The 19,293-nt window shown below is 39.0% G+C and overlaps 1 protein-coding gene across 6 annotated transcripts in view; it reads right to left on the bottom strand.

Annotated features, from left to right (window-relative positions):
- The window catches only part of atg10 (ATG10 autophagy related 10 homolog (S. cerevisiae)), a 246,932-nt gene that overhangs the window by 123,678 nt on the left and 103,961 nt on the right, over positions 1-19,293 (bottom strand). The gene's annotated exons all lie outside the window — the stretch shown is intronic.

Genomic DNA, 19,293 nt, shown 5'->3' with positions numbered 1-19,293 from the left:
ATGTATCTTTGTGTTTAAGGTGAAATTATATTAATTGCAAGTTGTGCAATTATATTCTCAGATCGATGACAATACTCTGCCTCAACAGTCTATCATATAATTTACCCTTAAAATTATACCAGGCCATGCTAATTTCCTACATCAGCAGCTCTTATGCTCTTTGCCCATTATTCAGGAGCAGCTGAAAAAGGGAAGGAAGTGTACAACAGATTTGACCCATAGTGGCAGAGGTGAAAGGATAGGGGAATTTTGTCATCAATGAGGACACAAAGTGCATGGCTTGGTTGCACAGCCAGATGGCAGAAGATGGAAGGGAATACAATCAGAGCCATCCAATAACGCCTTTAGACATGGGAGTTGGCTAATGATGGAAGTGAGCAGGGGAGAAGCCCCCCATCTGACAAGAAAACACAATATTTGAATGGGAGGTAGCAGTCTGTTGTAAGGCAATACAACAAGAGGAGATTGAAAGGGAGGCCTGTCAATGATAATACACTAGCAGCTTCTACAGAACATGAGACCCATTGTAACAACTCACTCCTTAAGGCTCCTGACTACCTTTCATCTGCACACATAAGATGCACCTCAAAAACAGCTGTCAATCTTTTCATACGTTAATGTGTTCACCAAGTTTGCCTAGCCTCCAGCTTGTCACTCCCATGCTTTGTTTACTCTCATGCTCACAACAATTGTTAACTGTAGCTAATAAAGACTGGCCACTGATCTCCCACCACCTTCTACCTGGTGAGACTCTCAAGTTCTGTTCTTCACTTGCGCCTGGAAAGATCAGCAAACCTCTGGAAAATCCACAATAACTGTCTCAACAGGCTCGATTGCCTATCAACCATAATAACCTCGATTTCCACTCAGTAGCCCAGCCATCTCCAGGAAAAGTCAATAGTAATAGGAACAAATTGGGCTTCTATCCTAATGTGTTCCCTCACCATTTTACTGGCCTGACCGTTTCCCAGCCTGTCGCACTGGGGGTGATAAAATTTTGCCCAGTATTTTTGCATTAGTAAATTCTCACTTCCCTCCCTTCCTCCTGGTGCTGCTTTCGTGAGTAAACCTCTATTCCATATGGGTTTCTAAAACTTGGGACCATTTTAACAGTATTCAGTAAGTCCAACTCATGTAACTCAATCTCCCTTAGCCAGAGAGAGATCAAAGAGAAACTGGATACAATAAGCCACAGGAAGAGAGATGGTAGATAAGAGATCAAGTTGTAGAAGAAAAGGATGAAATTCCAAAAGATTGCGTACCATATAAATATAGTTTTATGCAAGGATATATTAGTGCAACAAAATAAAAATATAATTATTCCATGAACTTACTGTTACTGTTAAGGCACAAACATTTACATTATTAAGCTGACGACTTTTGGTCCATCTTTTATTCTGTTTATTCTTCTACTTCTCCCAGTAAATGGCCATACATTGTTTCACCTTATGTGTCACATGAAAAGGTTTTTTTAATCGCTGCATGTTACTGAGAAAAGAAAGAGGACGGATTCAAGTAAGTTTGTAGAAATTTGCAACATTCTCAAAATAGCATTAAGTGGGTACAATGGAAATTGTACTTAAACTCTTGTGGAGACACCTCGTGTTGCTGCAAATTGGATGATGAGTGAATGACCACATTAGCATCACTATGAAAAAGACATGCGATCGGAGCTTTTCATCTTGCACATATCAGGAAAAACACAAGAATGACAAATTTCAAAATGAACAAAATGTATACTGCATGAAGAAAGGGGAGCTGATTTGATGGCAAGTGAGCTCTGATTGGTCAGGACATTGCCATGGTGAATGTAGCAGAGACCTATTGCCCCTCCTGATTTTCTTTATTCAAAAAAGGTGCAAATGTTTGGACATATTCCTTTTGCCTGTGGAGAAAAGGTCCCTGCAAATGAATATATATAACTTCCAACAATCACAATTTTTAGCACATTTGGGATTGTTCACCAAGTGCAGTCCAATCAACATTAGACATTACATTCTGAGTTTTGCAAGCACAGGTTGTTTGAGGACAGCCAGTACTCCGCTTCCCTGATGTCATCAGACTTTTGAATGGACCTACCTCAGATTAAGTTGATGTTTCTCTGCACCCTAGCTATGATTGTACACTACATTCTGCACCCTCTCCTCTCCTTCTCTAAGAATGGTATGTTTTGTCTGTATGGTGCGCAAAATCAATTTTCACTGTATATTAATACACATGACAATAAGAAATCATCTCAAAAATCTGAAGGACGTGCTGTTTGCTATGATCCGCCAGTATATGGGGGGTCACGGTGCGTGCCTATGAGCGTGCAGCTGGCTTCCTTGGCAAGCTTAGATTCTGCACCGCTCACCCCATCCCCCCCACCTCCCACAGACCCCCTAATCACCAACACCACAACACCACCATACACCCCCCCCAACACACCTGGGCATGAGGCTGATTATGTCAATAAAAATGATCTGGGAGCACTGCGGCCAGCCCATTGCAATGCTGAACACATTTCTCGTTTTTAGCTTCCCCCTAGAATTTCCCATCCTGCTATGCCACTCGAACTGCGCAGCAAGGCAGAAAGATCACGCCCCATATCTTTCTCTTGTTCTTTAAGAACAACAAAGTCCACTCATTTAGGTCTCTAATTCACCCAAGCTTAGTATCCAATTCCATTGTGAACAGTGCTAATATCCTTAATTCTTACTTTATCTAATAGATTGCTCAAAATATTTAACATTTTAAGATTTTCTCTTCTTTCTCATCTGGGATCACGGCTGAAAAGAAGGTAAATTCTCCTAAATCTTTAAACTAAATGCTTAACAAAATGATAATGTGTTCTGCAAGCACACTCTAAACTCCTGCATTTTTCCAATATTTTCATAGATGATATCAGGAATCCTTTCATCATTCTATACAAACATATTCAGACATTATCACTCAGCAAAATGCTTGTGCAAACTGGTCCACGTTGGTCTTTTATGTGTAATGCTGAATTCAAAAATTATATTTTTGAAGGAGTAAGTATGGTTATAGAAAAAGAAAAACTGTATTTAATAAAAATGTTACAAAATATTAATGGATAAAAGCAGTCAGCCCATCTTAAGTTCACTCAGAGCCCGTTCTCCTTTACTGCATCTAATTAGTTTTAATGATGTTACAGTTTCCAGCTTCATTTTCTGTACATGTACAAGTCCATTCCAAGGGTTCATCATTCTTTCCATGAAACCTTTCCTGATATCAGTCCTAAAATTACTTTCCATGGGTTGGATTTTCTCCCAGTGGAGGTACAAATCAGATCGCAAAATGTTGAACGTGGATTTTTTCTTAAGCTAGAGAAACAATTTTCCTTTGGCTCCCCAACTCCACGCCATTTTCATGTGGCCTTTTCACAGTTAGGGAAGGCTTTCGGTTCCAAAGACACACGTCTTCCGGGGTTAGATTCCCATTGTGAACACTGCAGGAAGTTGCATTTCTTCCTTCATAAAACGTATGTGTGCTGGTGTGGGTTTTGGAAGCCCTTAAAGAACAAAAATGCACCTCCTTGGAGAATTTATGACCACTGGGAGAAGCCTGATTAGCAGTCAAGAACAAACTGAAAGGTAGTATAAATGTTTTTACACCTTCACATGTCATTATTAGATGCTGTATTACAGCACAGATGTGTTTTTTAATGCAGCAATTCAACATAGGAATCTGCAAAGGTAGGCTGACCCTTACTTTGGACATCATTGTGTCAGTGTTGCCATGCGTAACAGTAATTGTCCCATTGAAGAAAATGTCATAATGTATTAAAAACGTAAAATAAAAGCCTTTTAAAGTTTATTACATTAGTGTCACAAGTAGGCTTACATTAACATGGCAATGAAATTACTGTGAAAATCTCTGATTCGCCACACTCTAGTGCCTTTTCAGGTACACTGAGGAAGAATTTACCAATGCACCTAATCAGCACATCTTTCAGACAGTGAAAAGAAGCTAGAGCATCCGATGGAAACCTACGCAGACATGGGGAGAACATGCAGACTCCACACAGACAGTAACCCAAGCTGGGAATCGAACCCAAATCCGTGGCGCTGTGAGGTGGCGGTGCTAACCACTGTGCCACCTTGCCAGTCTCTACTGTCATGTTTTGTGCTGTGATTTAAATTGACGAAAAACATTGGTTGTTAAAAAAGCACCAGCTCATCCCCATTGATTAATGGGCACTCTGCTTTGAAATGGAAATGGGATATCATTTGGATGCTTTTGTTACAAGAGCAGCAGCCTTCATGAACGTTTGTCTGGGTTTCACAAGGACTTAGCTCAGTGGATGGTTCATTGATCCAAAATGATTGACACTTTTAAGAAGCTTTAGTAATAGAATATGTTTTTGAGATAGGTTGTTTACAAACCTAGTGCCTCGGTGATTACTTTTTTTACACTGGAATAGGCTTTTATTTTCTTTGTACTATCAGTGATGGTGGGTTTGAATTCAGTGTTTTAAAGGATTGTTAGAATTTAAATTATTTCCAGTGAATTTAAAATAATTCCTGTGCAATTGTATGGTTCCTGAGGACTGTCCATGACTGATACTGGGTGAGGAACAATACAGATTAAATGGGGGACATGAAGGTGGCATAGGCAATCAAAGAGGGCATGTGATGGGTTGGGATCTAAGAGGGGTGAGGACTAATAGGCTTTTAAATTATACTGGGAGAAGCTGCTCTGTTGGAAAAAAGAGGTGGATGGGTATTGTGAACACAACCAAAGTGAAAGGCAAAAAGTCAAATGGGTCCAGTGTGCATTTCAGAAGGTGCAAAAGCATGCAGGCAGGTAAAACTGGCTCTTATTAGCTTGAACCTGCATTCTACTCAAAGTTTAACGAAGTTAACCAGAATGCTCCCTTCTGTAACATTTACTCTCTACAAAATCACGTCTAAATCAACTCCTGTCCAGTCAGAAAGTCCCAAATCAGTCTTTTCCTTTAATTCAAGCCCCTGAAGGCAGGAACCAGCAGCTTGAGCCTAATGTCAGACAGGATAGATGTGAGGACCACTGCAGATTTCTTCCATTAGAGCAAATCTTCCAGCTGCTTTTCCCTCATCAAAATCAAAGTGGACTGCCTGCTTTTGTCAGCAAACACACATATATTAATTATATTAAACAAAAGAATATTTTAACCCAGACTTAATCCTGAATCACTATCTCTATGGCAAATGGCATGCTTTGAGATAATTGAGAGAAATGCCAACAAATTACTTTTATCTCCAACACAACTTTTTGATTCTGCAACCCATCTAAATAATTTATTTAGTTATTGGAGCTGCTTTTGTTTTTTTACAGATTCCCTGGCTCCATTACAGGCTTAGAGATGGATCATTCACTGTTTAAGTTTCTTTCACAAGAATTTTGATCTTGCAGGATAAACGCTGGCTATCTTTTAAGTGTAATAAACCTCGGCGTGCTCGAGTTGTATTTACATCAAAGTGGTTCTTACCAAATTCTCAATGAAATCTACACTTAACTCACGTTAAATGGTTAAACCTCCAACCTAAAAGTTATCTTACTAAAACTAAAAGTTACATCTTAAAAAAGTGAACTAGATTTATGCAACACAAAAATAGACAGTAAGAGCTTCCACAAGCAGATAAAAAGGAAAAGTGAGCATTGCTCCCTAAGAGAGTGAGACTGAGAAATTAACGTTGGGAAGCAAAGAAATGGTGGCGATTTTGAGCAAGTACTTGCATCTGTTTTCAAAGTGGAAGATAAACAAAAATTCCAGAAATGGTAGAAAATCAAGAGGCAAAAGGCAGGTGAAGAATTAAAACAACGACAATCACTGCAAAAAAGTACCATGAAAACCGATGGGGCTGAAAGTTAACAAGTTCCCTGGGCTTATGGCCTCCATCCTTGGATATAAAAGGAGGACTGCAGAGATAATAAATGCATTGATTGCGATCTTCCAAAATTCCCTAGATTCTGGAAAGGTCCCAACAGTTTGGAAAACCACAAATGTAACATTTCTATTCAAGAAAGTAGGGAGACAGGAAGCAGGAAACTATAGGCCATTAGCCTAACACTTGACCCTGACACAATGCTAGAATCCATTCTTAAGAGGTAGAATAGGATATTTTAAAAACCATAACATAATCAGGCAGAACTGATGGCTCTGTGAAAGGAAAATCACATTTGACAAAAATCATTGCGATTCTGAGGTAATCCAGTGGAGACTGGAACACTTGAACATTTTGAAGGTTGAGCTGGATAGATTTTTGACTGACAATGGAGTCAAAGGGTCCAAGGAGTAGATAGGAAAGCCAGAATTGAGGCCACACTCTGAGCAGCCAAGATCTTATCAAATGGCAGAGCAGGCTTGAGGGGTCAAATGGTTCACTCCTATTCTTAATGTTCATGTGTTTGATTCATGTTTCAAGAGCCATAACTCATTTGTAAATTAGGTACTTCATGGCTTTCTGTACTCACCATTGAGCTGGACAATTTCAGATCATAACCTCTTTGTCCTGGATGATGTCAAGCTTCTCGAATGTTGTTGGAACTGCAATCAACCAAGCAAGGGGGAGTATTCCACCAGATCCCTAATTTGTGGGCAGGTCTTGGAGAGTCAGGTGTGTTATTCACCACAGGATTCCCAGCTTCTGACCTACTCTTGTAACTACAGTATTTCTATGGCCAGTCCAGTTCAGTGTCCGGCCAATGATAACTCCCAGGATGTTGACAGTGGGAGATTCAATAATTGTAATGCCAATGAATGCCAAGGGGCGGTGGTTAGATTCTTCCTGTTGGAGACGCTCAGTGACTGGCACTTGTGTGGCATGAATGTTACTTTCCATTTATCAGCCCAAGCCTAAATGTTGTTCAGGTCTTCCTGAGTTTTTCTACTAGCTGAGATGGGATTTGAACAAATGTCTTTAGAGCATTAGGCTAGGCGTCTGGGTTACTAACATTACCACTATGTCATCTACTCTTTCATGGGATGCAAGATTGAATGGCAAGGGCAGCACTTATTGTCCATCCTTAATTGTCCTTGTTTGGTGGTGGTGGTGTAGGTATACCCACAGTGCTGTTAGGGAAATACTTCCAGGATCTTGGCCCAATGACAGTGAGGGAACAGTGATATGTTTCCAAGTCAGGATGGTTTATGACATGAAGGGCAACTTGCCAGCAGCAGTGTTCCTCTGTGACTGCTGCCCTTACTTTCAAAGTTTTAATAGCTCTAATAATTATAAAGGTATTAACATGTTGGCAGACCATTTCAATCCAAATCCATTACTGCTCCTTTCCCTACCCCCAAACTTATTGCTAACATCACAGTAAATTATGAACTTGTGCTTTTTAACTGTAGAAAAAAAATCAGCACAGAAAGGGTTACAGCCTCCTCACTTTGAAGAGCTGAGACACACAGTGTTTCCTGAAGGCATATTTAATCCAAAACAGGAAGCCACAAAGACAGCAGTTATGTTAATCTTATACAGATCTTTCCAGCATTTTTTTTATTAAACAATCATGGAACTAAGCTTTTTAAGTTCTACATGCTTCAGCCTGCAATCTGACATGGTTCAGAAGACATCGTGTAGGCCTGTTATCACACATATTATAAACTGTAATATGCAGGACAGCCAATCAAAGCACAGCAGTCTCACCATGTGAACAATCTTTCAATGCACAGGGGTTAATCTTACTGGAACTGGTAAAAAAAAATCACTCGGTGCAGTGGTTACCATTACTGGGTGTCAGGAAAGGAAGGGCAAGAGAATAAGAGGATAAGATACTTCAACCTTGCACAAGCCATCCTGAACAAAGCTTCGCAAAACAAAGCTTGCCTTTCCTTTAAATATTTAGGAACAGATTCCTGCATGAGACATTTAAAATAGCTTTAGAAAAAAATACATTTGATTTCCCTAGGGAATATGCAATATGTGGAGGATAACACCTGTATATCTTAAAGTATACAGCTGAAAATTAATTTTCACATTGCATATTGGTGTTTTTGCAGATTTATATATATTGGAATGATTGTTAAGGTGTGTTCTTGACAAGGCTGTCAAGTGATTAAAAAAATTAATCACGATTAATCTTGCAATTAGAATTTTTAATCTTAGTTAATCTTGGTTTCATCGCAAATCTAATTGATACAATTACTGCATCCTCTCATTCATCTTTGTTTTATTATTGATGCAATTTTACTTGCATGCTGGGTATCCCGTATATGCTCAGAGCCACCTGATTGCATGGTCACAATTGTAGCGAACATCAGCATATGGACAGCATTCCGGGTGACTTGCAGATTGAACAGCACAGTAAGTTAAAATCCTTTGTCCATTTGGCTGATGTTACTCAGGGGCACATTAATACTTGGGTCTATATGCAGGGGCCCAGGCAGATGGGGCCTGAGGCATGCACCATCCCCTTCTCCCCTTAAGACCAAGAATAAGCAGAAGGCTCAATTTATAAACTGCTCCACCATCTATATTAATCTTCTTGTTGTGTATGTACATGTGTGTGTGCCTGTTGGCTTTTTAATAGTTTTTTTTCACATCAGGTCAAATGAGAGTTTTGATTTAGTTTCTCATGTCATTTTACTCGCTGTGTGTGAGTTGCAGTTCTTAAACCATTTGCTTTAACCTAGGGCCTTTCCAGCAACAGTAAGCGCAGCTACAGCTGCTCAGGCATGGTGGGCTGGAGGCAAAAGATTTTTACAAAAATAAACCAGCATGATTGAACAATTTACGTGGGAGAAGAAAAACATAGATCACTGTGTCCATCTCACCTGACAAAGCGTCTCTCCTTGGCACTTTCTTCAGCATTACCATTATCAGCATCGTGACAATGATGGAGAAGAGAGAAGCTAGGCTGAGGTAGGCAAAGATACATGACAGTACACACTACATTGTAAGGAAAGTTCTGAGAATTTATGTAAAGAAGTTTGTAACCCAGGGACTTCAAAAGACAAACCTCCTACCCTACCTTCCAACAAGTTTATATTTCTGTGTTTTCTCCACCACTGGTCAGCCATCATAACTTAATGTCTGAATTTCAATACTCACTGCCTACCCTAGAATATCAGGGTTGAAATTTGTAAGTCTATTCAAAACCCATCTCTTCATTCACCCGTTCAGTCAACTCCCTTAAACATCTCCAAATCCTGCAAGTATGAAGTACCTTGTGGCTTTACACTATGTTAAATACAATATACACATGCAATTTGCTGTTTATGAAATGACCTCACTTTGATTTTCAGTCTTGTGCTGATTACCTAAGTTCAATAGCTGACGAAGAGATACATTTCCCGATTTTCTACAAAAATGAAAGGTTATATGCATTTTTTTTTTAAAATTGGAATGGGTAGGACAAAGAATTACTTTAAAAGCAAAATACCAATGATGCTGGAAATCATAAATAAAAACAGAGAAAATGCTGGAAAGACTCATCCAGTCTGGCTGTGTCTTTGGATAGACAGTAAAAAGTCTGACAACACCAGGCTTTAATCCAACCTATCTACCTGATAATATACTCACAAGCTTTCGGGGCTAGCCCCCCGTGGCGGAGGGGCTAGCCCCGAAAGCTTGTGAGTATATTATCAGGTAGATAGGTTGGACTAAAGCCTGGTGTTGTCAGACTTTTTACTGTGTTTACGCCAGTCCAACACCGGCATACCCACATCTTTGGATAGAAACAGAGTTAACATTGTCAAAACTAAAGAGAGTGTGAGGGTACCAGATCAAAAACACCAAGGTATATCATGAAGCCAGACTAGACCCCAACGATTTGATATTTTCATAGAATCATAGATTCCCTACAATGCAGAAGGCGGCCATTTGGCCCATCGAGCCTGCACCGACTTTTACCTAGGTTTACCCCGTAACTTCACGTATTTACCCTGCTAACCTATATTTCTTTGGACACTAAATGGCAATTTACCACGGACAATCCACCTAACCGGCACGTCTTTGGATTGCGGGAGAAAACTGGAGCACCCAAAGGAAACGCACGCAGACACAAGAAGAATGCGTAAACCACCACATAGATAGTCACCCAAGGCTGGAATCAAACCCAGGTCCCTGGAGCTGTGAGGCAGCAGTGCTAACCACTGTGCCACCCTGCTGCCCACTTTGGCATCAATGCAGGATAAGACAGATCCCTCCAGGCGTGATCCTACAGAAAAACCGGGCTGCTTTCCTCAGAACAAATTTTATTTAACAACACAGTTTAACTATAACAAATAAATTAGTTTTATTTTTCACAATTGAATATTTAAACATGACAAGACTCAATTCTTAACTGCTAACCTATTCTATGAGTTCCAATCAAGCAAAATTTTCCTTATAGACTTAAGCATCTCTTTATAATTCATTGGCAAAACACAGGCATACTTGCTTATGACTAGTTAATAGTCCTGGAGCTTTCAGAAAACCTTTGGAGAGGGAGAGATACCTGTACTTCTCATGTTCAGGCAGCAGCTGTTCGTATTTTAAAATGAAAATAAATCTAGTCTTTTCTGCAAGCTGAGTTCCTCCCATTAATCACATGATTTTGTCCCTGCCTCATCAAAACTCACATGACTCTGCATGTCTAGTCTAAAATCCCAGGAGAACCTAAATAAACAAAAGGTCCTTTAACTTTACAAAGTAAATTAACTGTGCTTAGATTTACTTTGACTACATTACATTTTATGAGGCCTCACCATCCTCCACCAAAATTTTCATTACTTCAAGGTCACCATGCTCTGTTTCTTCATGACCAACTAACTCTGATAGTTTCTCTTCCTATCCTTTCACCTCGAAAATCAAACAAGAAGTTCCTGAATTTCCTATTTACCAAGGCTAACCATTCAGCTATTTTTTCCCCTTCCCATTGCCCAGCAAGAACCCCTATGCCTGAGAATATGATCCAGATCATTCTCTCACCAAGCTTCTCACCAGCATACCCTCTTTGAGCTCATCTTGTCCATGAGCCATGGACAAGTGTTTAAAGATGTCATAGAACACAGGTTTAAAATTGGTTTTAATGTATCTGAATTTGGACAATTTCAGGTTCAGAAATACCATGGTACTTAATAATCAAGACTCTCAGTACCTTCCAAATCCATAACCACTTCCATCTTGAAGGACAATGTCAGCAGACACACTGGAACAATACCACCTGGAAGTTCCCCTCCAAACCACTCACCATCCTGACTTGGAATTATAATCGCCATTCCTTCACTGTCACTGGGTCAAATGCTGGAACTGCCTCCCTAACAACACTGTGGATGTACATCACATAGACTGCAGCAATTCAAGAAGACAGCTCCTCACAACCATCTCAAACACTATGAGGGATGGTAATAAATTCTGGCTTAACCAGTGATGCCCAGATCTCATCAATGTTTTTTTTTAACTAATAAAATATTCTTCCAATCAAGCTTCCAATCTTATGTTCTTTCTTTCTCAAATCCCAAGACTAAAACTGATAGTGTGATAAATAGTGAGGAGGAAAACCTTAGATTATAGAATGATATAGATGGGCAGAAGGGTGGCAGATGGAATTTAACCCTGAAAAGTGGGAGGTGATGCCTTGTTAGTCCTCCCAAAAGTAAGAGAAAACACAGTAAATGCCAGGACGTTAGGAAGTACAGTTGACCAGAGGGATCTTGGGTTGCATGTCCTTACACTCCTTAAGAGAAAAGAGGCCTGAAGGGGGAAGTGATCAAGGAGAACAAAATTATGAGGGACGTATAGGATAGCTAGAAAGGAACATTTTCCCTTAGTAGAGAGGCAAATAACTAGAGAGATTCAAACAGGATTTGAGGAAAAAACATCTTGCCCAAAGGGAGGTCGGAAACTTGGAACTCACTGATGTTCTTGTGAAAGGATGGTAGAGGTGAGAACGCTCATAACATTGAAGTAGATAAGTGCTTGAAATGCCATAGCATTCAAGGCTATAGACCAAATGCTGGAAAATGGGATTGGAACAGAGAGGTAATGGCTGGTACAAGCATAATGAATGAGCTGAAGGGCCTCTTTGTGTGCTATAAACTCTGGCTCTAACTGAGCTCAATTCTAGTAATGAAAAAGATTTTTAAAATTTATTTTTAGCTGTTTTTACATCTGACAGTTTAGAGAAAGGTGTCAAATTCTTGAATCTATCAGAACCAAATGCACCCAGTTTGGATCAGCATGATAATAGACTATGTATTCAATCATAAATATATCAGGGGATCATCCTGACTCGAAATGTTGGTTCTATTCTCTCTCCACAGATGTTATGAGGCCTGCTGAGATTTTCCAGCATATTCTGTTTTTGTTTCAAATTCCAAAATCCACAGTATTTTGCCTTCATCAATTATATAATTACTTCCCTTGCCAGTTCTACAATAGATATGCATCTATTCACCAGCAGTCTCAGGATGGTCATACCTCAATCTGTGTTCATCAAATCAGTTTTAGTTTCACAAATTCTTATTTTTAGTAACTGTAGTTTCCTGATTGGGTGTAATCTGGAAATTAGATTCCATGTTGCACCAATTTGTAAATGTGCAAACATAACAACTAGGAGCAGGAGTAGGCCATCTGGCCCCTCAAGCCTACGCCGCCATTCAATAAGATCAGGGCTGATCTTTTCATGGATTCAGCTCCATTTATCTGCTGCTCGCCATAACCCTTAATTCCTTGACTGTTCAAAAATTTATCTATTCTTGCCTTAAAAACATTCAATGAGGTAGCCTCAACTACTTCACTGGGCAGGGAATTCCACAGATTCACAACCCTTTGTGTGAAGTGGTTCGTCCTCAACTCAGTCCTAAATCTGCTTCCCCTTATTTTGAGGCCATGCCCCCTAGTTCTAGTTTCACCTGCCAATGGAAACAACTTCCCTGCTTCTGTCTAATCTATTCTCTTCATAATCTTATATGTTTCTATAAGATCTCCACTCATCCTTCTGAATTCCAGTGAGTATAGCCCCGGTCTACTCAGTCTCTCCTCTTATGTCAACCCTCTCAATTCCAGAATCAACCTTGTGATTAATCAACCTAGGCTGATTCAAACATATAGTCATCAGAAATGGTTACTAATCAGTTTAAACAATCAAAGCTTATGGGAATGCCAATATCATTCCAATACAATTCTTCTTTCAGTGTTAAGTTTAAGTTTCCATTTTTTTCATGCACAACAGGTATAACACATTTGAAAACTTGCAATCAGGGAAGCTCTTCAATTTTTAATGTGATCTATACCATAAAATGCATTCAAAGAAACTGAACATTCACAGCAGCTCTCAGCTAACAAAATTGTAGAACAAATATTGCAAAAAAAACAAAAATACAGTTAAAAGATCAGAAAAATAACTGTTTCCTGCTGCACCAGAAAGGCTAATGCTAACATTGCTTACCTTTCATGAACAGCAAAATTGGCGGAAGCATGCATGTATGAGTTAGTTTTCTAGGCAGAGATCTTTACAGACAGAGGATTTGATAGGCCAATGTATAAAAAAAAACAGGGAGACTCTGCACTCATTTCTGCCCAAAATTCTCTGACCTTCCGAGCCTCATGATTCGTTTGTGCACAGATTATGTGTCTATCTGGGTATAAATGTGGAAGAAACTCCAGGCCCTAATATTCACTCGAGTTTTATTCTAGGCAACATTTTCATGCTAATGAAAGATAAGGAATGTCAATATTAGGGAACGGAATACTTCTGTCACCCACTTTCAGTTCTAAGTACTGAGATTAAGTGCAGAATAAATCACCACTACACTTAATGTTAACTTCAGTAATACCATAAAAACACCACCCTTGCAAAATAACCCACCCTAGAACAAAAATATTTGTATATTTTATAAGGGCAGAAAATGACCATTAAATCAATCCTTAAAATCTCCTTGATAAATTACCAATTTAGTACAATTTCTTGAATTCAACTCACTTAGGGTCATTAGGCAGCTAGCAAAGAGGAGACTTTCATATCAGTTTGAACTGTGTTCAGATTCAGGATCTTGAAGTAAGAGCACTAAACTGCTGTACCCAATTCACCAGTCAGCCTTAATATCCATTTAAGTATTATTGGTGAATGGCACTGAACCTGTTAATCATTCACATGAGGTGTTTCATCAAGTTGACAGGCTGGCTGACAACTGGAGCTGAAATGGGTATGGGAGGGAGAAAGTGAGGGCAAAGCACAACATGGTTGCATAGGCCTTGTGTATTTTAAGAGTTTAACAAAGTCCTAAATGGCGCAACAGAAAAATCAGAAAATATTTTTAGCTCACTGGATAAATAACTCCAAAAAAGGTTCATAACTTGGGTGTCATTTTTTACCTTCTTTCAGTCCTGTGAAGCCTTTTTGAATGTTTCCTACATTAGAGATGCCATGTAAATGCAAGTTGTTACTGTTAGTTTTCACTAAGAAATTGCATTTTACTCTCCGACTGGAGAAAAATATAGATTTGATCAGCTTTAGCGAGTATGAAAAATAAAATTAAACATAGACCTATAAAAATGACCATTAACAGTAAGCATAAATAAAATTCCAAACAACTGTATCTGTAAGTGTTCAAATGCAGACAATGCAAGTTACGTAGTGTACCGATGCCCAAAGACTTGTAATTACAGTACTATTGCACACAAAACATCATTTTACAATCCAAAAAGACCAATAGCTTACTATTTATAGTCAAAAAACTGTAGTTTATATTTGTTGCATTCTACACGAGTTAAATCGAATAAAAATCGAAGAAAGCTTTCAGCCATATTTAGCGAATGTTGGAATTGTTAATAGTGTGTATTGTGTGACTTCAATGGCCAACAGTCATTGCTTGTATTGCCAATTGATGTCATTGACTGAAGGGTGAAATAAATCAGAGAACCGGAGAAACTATTTTGCAAAATAAGATTGCTTTTCAGCCAATCACGTTTAGGATTTCAGCCCAAAGGTACAATAAAATATTGCATTAACAAGGACAATATAATGTTTCATGCTATAAACATTCTTCAAGTGCTTCAAGCTGTAATACAAGTTGATACTACAAGACTAGGTTACAGACTTCCTTTGTGAAACTTTTCTGGGTTTAATTGGTGCAATGTGTGCAGAAGACAGGTCTTGTTATTTAAACCATCAACAGCCTCTGTGCAAACCCCTACTGAACTGAGGAATCCTACCAGGAACTGCATGGGAGAGAAAACTCAATCATGGGGACTTTTCTGGGCAAAAGTAGAATATTAAACAAAGATGGATGATAGTTAAATCAAACCATCTGTACTACAAATAAGCTCTAATCATCTGATTTTCCCCACTTGCAGATGAAATATCTTAGTAGAATAATCATCGATCTTATCAAAAATACTTTGAATTCTGAAACTTGCTATTTTAACTTTCAAGAAGAACACTGAACAGCAACGGTGTGTTTCTTACCACAAAATCAATAACCAGTTTTTTTTGTAACTAAGCATGCTAAGTTCTACCATCTATATTTTGTGGACCATAAATTTGTTTTGTCGGCTTACATTCTAGGCTTGCAACTTTGTCTCTCCCTCAAAGCAGAAGCTCATATCTATAAAACAGAGAAAACAACAGAAAGGTCACACTTACAATCTCGGTTAGTCTTATAAAGCAACCTTCCACTTTCTATTTTTCATTGGGCAGGGAGGAGATGGAAGGCATTTTTATTTTCCTGAAAGAACTTTCAAAGCAGAGTCATAATCAACTTAATTCCTCTCTCCACAAATGCTGCCAGATTTGTTCAGCATTTGCAGCAGTTCCTCCTTCTGTTTTTATTTCAGATTTCCACAATCTGCATATTTTGCTATTGTTTTCTTATTCCTCCCTGCACCGGGTATCATCCCTAGCTGAAAGGGCAGGTCGGTATCATCAATACCACTCCAACGTAGTTACTATCAACCCAGTGAAATCCAGGATGATTCTGCCCCCATTATGGTGGGATATTTAGTTTCCATTTTACACTTTCCTGTATTAGTATAACTAATATTTGGAACTCAAGATTACAAAAGCAGTTAACAAATCCAAATCAATGTTCAAACTCATTGCAGTGCAATACGTTAAAATACCAACAGATTGTATTACTTTCCTTATTTGCTGAACATCTGTTACTTGGATTATGTACTTATCATGAGCAATTATACTTTTTATCTGTGTTGTAAATGCTCAACTATTTTTCATCGGAGGATTGAAATCTAAAAAGGAAAACTTACCTGTGGCATCCTCAGCAACTTGCTAGATCAAGTTAATATTTGACAAGGATATTTCTATTCCTGCTGAACTAACTTATGTTTCAACAAGCAAAGGAGAAATTATTTCAAATATTTAAGTTTACACAATAGATTTACAATAAAGAATTTATACTAATACAGAAAGATAGGATGGGGGAAACTACAATTCCAGTGAAGAACTTGACCCAATCAAGCTATGTGTCTTCAATTACAATTTGCTGTATTCCCATGCATCTGTTATTGCTTAATTCAATCAACTTTTATTTAAATCATGAAAGTTAATTGACTCAGCAATCAACTGTAGATAATTGTATGTGAAGAAGAATACTTTAAAGCAAGTGTTTTTGTGCCAAAGGTTGTGCCAAAGGCCCACCCCCCCACCGGCCTTCATTATCTCCTCAGGATTAACGCCAACCTCTGATAAAATTCTAAAGATAAGTTATACCTGCCCAACTTCTTCATTTAGATTAAAAAACTCATGTTATACAGGTTTCTTTCCAATAGAAGACTACACAATGCAAGGCACATTAAGTCCCAATCAACTATGACAAGACAAAGACCATAGTTGCCAGTAGTAAAAAGCTTTAAGACCAAGGTCAATTTAAAACAACTCCTTACAAAATGTAAACTATATAGACATGTTAGATTGCTAAACAATGTGCACAATCTGCACATTCTAATCAATATGAACCTGAATGATGATCCTAGACCTGTGGTTTCCTTTCCCATTCTGATACCATATGATTTTTTAAAAAATTCATTAATGGGATGTGGATATTACTGGCTGGCCAGCATTTATTGCCTACCCCTCATTGCTGTTGAGAAGGTGGCTGTGAACCACCGCACTTCCTGAGGTACAGAATTTTGACCGAACAGCAGTGAAGGAACAGCAATATAATTCCGAGTCAGGATAGGGTGAGTGACTTGGAGGTGAACCTTCAGGTAGTCATGTTCTCGAGTTTCTGTTGCCCTTGTCCTTCTAGATGTAGTGGTTGTGGATTTGAAAAGTGCTGCATAGTGAGTTCCGGCAGTGCATCTTGTAGCCCAAAGATGTGTAGGTTAGGTGGACTGGCTTTGCTAAATTGCCCTTTAGTTGCCAATGATGTTTAGGTTAGGTGGATTAGCCATGGTAAATGCACACAGTTACAGGGATAGGCAGAGGGGAGGATCTGGATGGGCTGCTCTTTCAGAGAGTCAGTGCAGATCTGATAGGCCAAACGGCTTCTTCCTGCAGTGTCAGGATTCTATGATTTTGGATGGTACACACTACTGCCACTGTTCATTGGTGGTGTAGGATTGAATGTTTGTGGAAGGGATAGCAATCAAGCAGGCTGCTTTGTCCTAGATGGTGTCAAGCTTCTTGAGTGTTGTAAGAGCTGCACTCATCCAGGCAAATTGAGGGTATTGCATCACAGTCCTGACTTAAGCCTTGTAGATGGACAGGCTTTGAGGAGTCAGGAGTGAGTTACTTGCTGCAGGATTCCTAGCCTTTGGCCTGCTATGATAACCACAGTATTTATATGGCTAGTCCAGTTGAGTTTCTAATCAATGGTGTAGTTAAATGGCAGAACAGGCTCAAGGGGCCAAATGGCCTCCTCCTATGTTTCTGTGTAAATTGGAAAATCACTGCAACTAAGGCTACCGACACCACCATCCTCTGAAGATGTGAAAAAGTTTAATTCTAAATAGCGAGAAATGTTGCAAGACCTGAGGGAACAGACATAATTAATTAGAAGATGAGAAACAAGGTATTCCCTGGAGCATAGAAGAATGGAGGGGAGATTTGATAGAGGTGTATAAAGTTATGATGGGTATAGATAGAGTGAATGCAAGCAGGCTTTTTCCACTGAGGCTAGGGGAGAAAAAAACCAGAGGACATGGGTTAAGGGTGAAGAGGGAAAAGTTTAAAGGGAATATTAGGTTTCTTCACACAGAGTGTGGTGGGAGTGTGGAATGACCTGCCAGATGAAGTGGTAAATACAGGCTCACTTTTAACATTTAAAAAAACTTGGAAGATATGTGGATGAGAGGGGTGTGAAGGGATATGGTTCAAGTGCAGGTCAGTGGGACTAGGCAAAAAATGGTTTGGCACAGATAAGAAGGGCCAAAAGGCCTGTTTCTGTGCTGTAATGTTCAGTGGTTTAGAACTCAGACTATTATGAGGGAACAGCAGTGTAGGAAAACAAAGTAGCACTGTAACAACAGAAGATGATCAGCACCACTAGGAATGGTTAATAAATGCAGTTCTGCCAGGGTCTCACAAATACCAAGAACATTTTTCTTTAAATCTACCAATGGGAACATGGAAATCAGTCGAGAATTAGTCAGTAGCAGAACCTTACAGGAATATGCTTCAGAAAATGTAAAATTCGAATAATTTAACCTTTGTGATTCCCTATGTAAACCACAACTCATGAAAAAATAAACTGACTGCCTTCCAACTGCTTCTTTGCCTTCCACAGAGGTGAAAGTGCTGAATCCAAGCATGTTGGCCCATGCAGCACAAGAACTCCTCACAGCCCAGTCTATATCAGTCACTTTGTGCCTCAGCTGCTTTAAAAACTTGAATTACAGACAGGGCACATTGCCAGCAGAGCAAGACCACATGATCCAAGTGCTGATGGAATGTCAGATCGAATATGATACTCCACTGCCATTACTCTGGATGGTTCGTTACTGAAAATTACCAGGGAATAATCTCAGCAGATAGTGGAAGCTTTAGAATTTAGAGGAATTGTTGGATTCCCCCAAGAATTAATTATTTCTGCACATCGCAATATCCTGAAAACATTCTCCACAGTGTCAGAGCAGGGAAGAGTAGATGGGGGAGGTTTAATGAGTGTTGTCGATCCGATAATTGTTCGCTAGTCTGCAGTACAATTTTAGCTGAATACTTGTAAACTGTGAAGTTTAAAAAGAGGACCAACATTTCATTTGAAATCAAAAATAGAGATGTGCCTTCCAATTCATGAAACTTTGAAATTCAAAAAACAGTTTGAAATTAAATTTCCTGAAGCAAAATATATTTTCATTGCATAAAAATATTCCATGACAGGAAAGCCCTGTACAAAGCATTGTTAATTTACTTGTGTCCAATTGT

This window comes from Carcharhinus amblyrhynchos, chromosome 5 (genome assembly GCF_965287045.1).
Source record: "Carcharhinus amblyrhynchos chromosome 5, sCarAmb.v2.hapA, whole genome shotgun sequence".
In the NCBI taxonomy this organism is placed as follows: Eukaryota; Metazoa; Chordata; class Chondrichthyes; order Carcharhiniformes; family Carcharhinidae; genus Carcharhinus; species Carcharhinus amblyrhynchos.
This window is presented reverse-complemented; position numbering and strand designations above follow the sequence as displayed.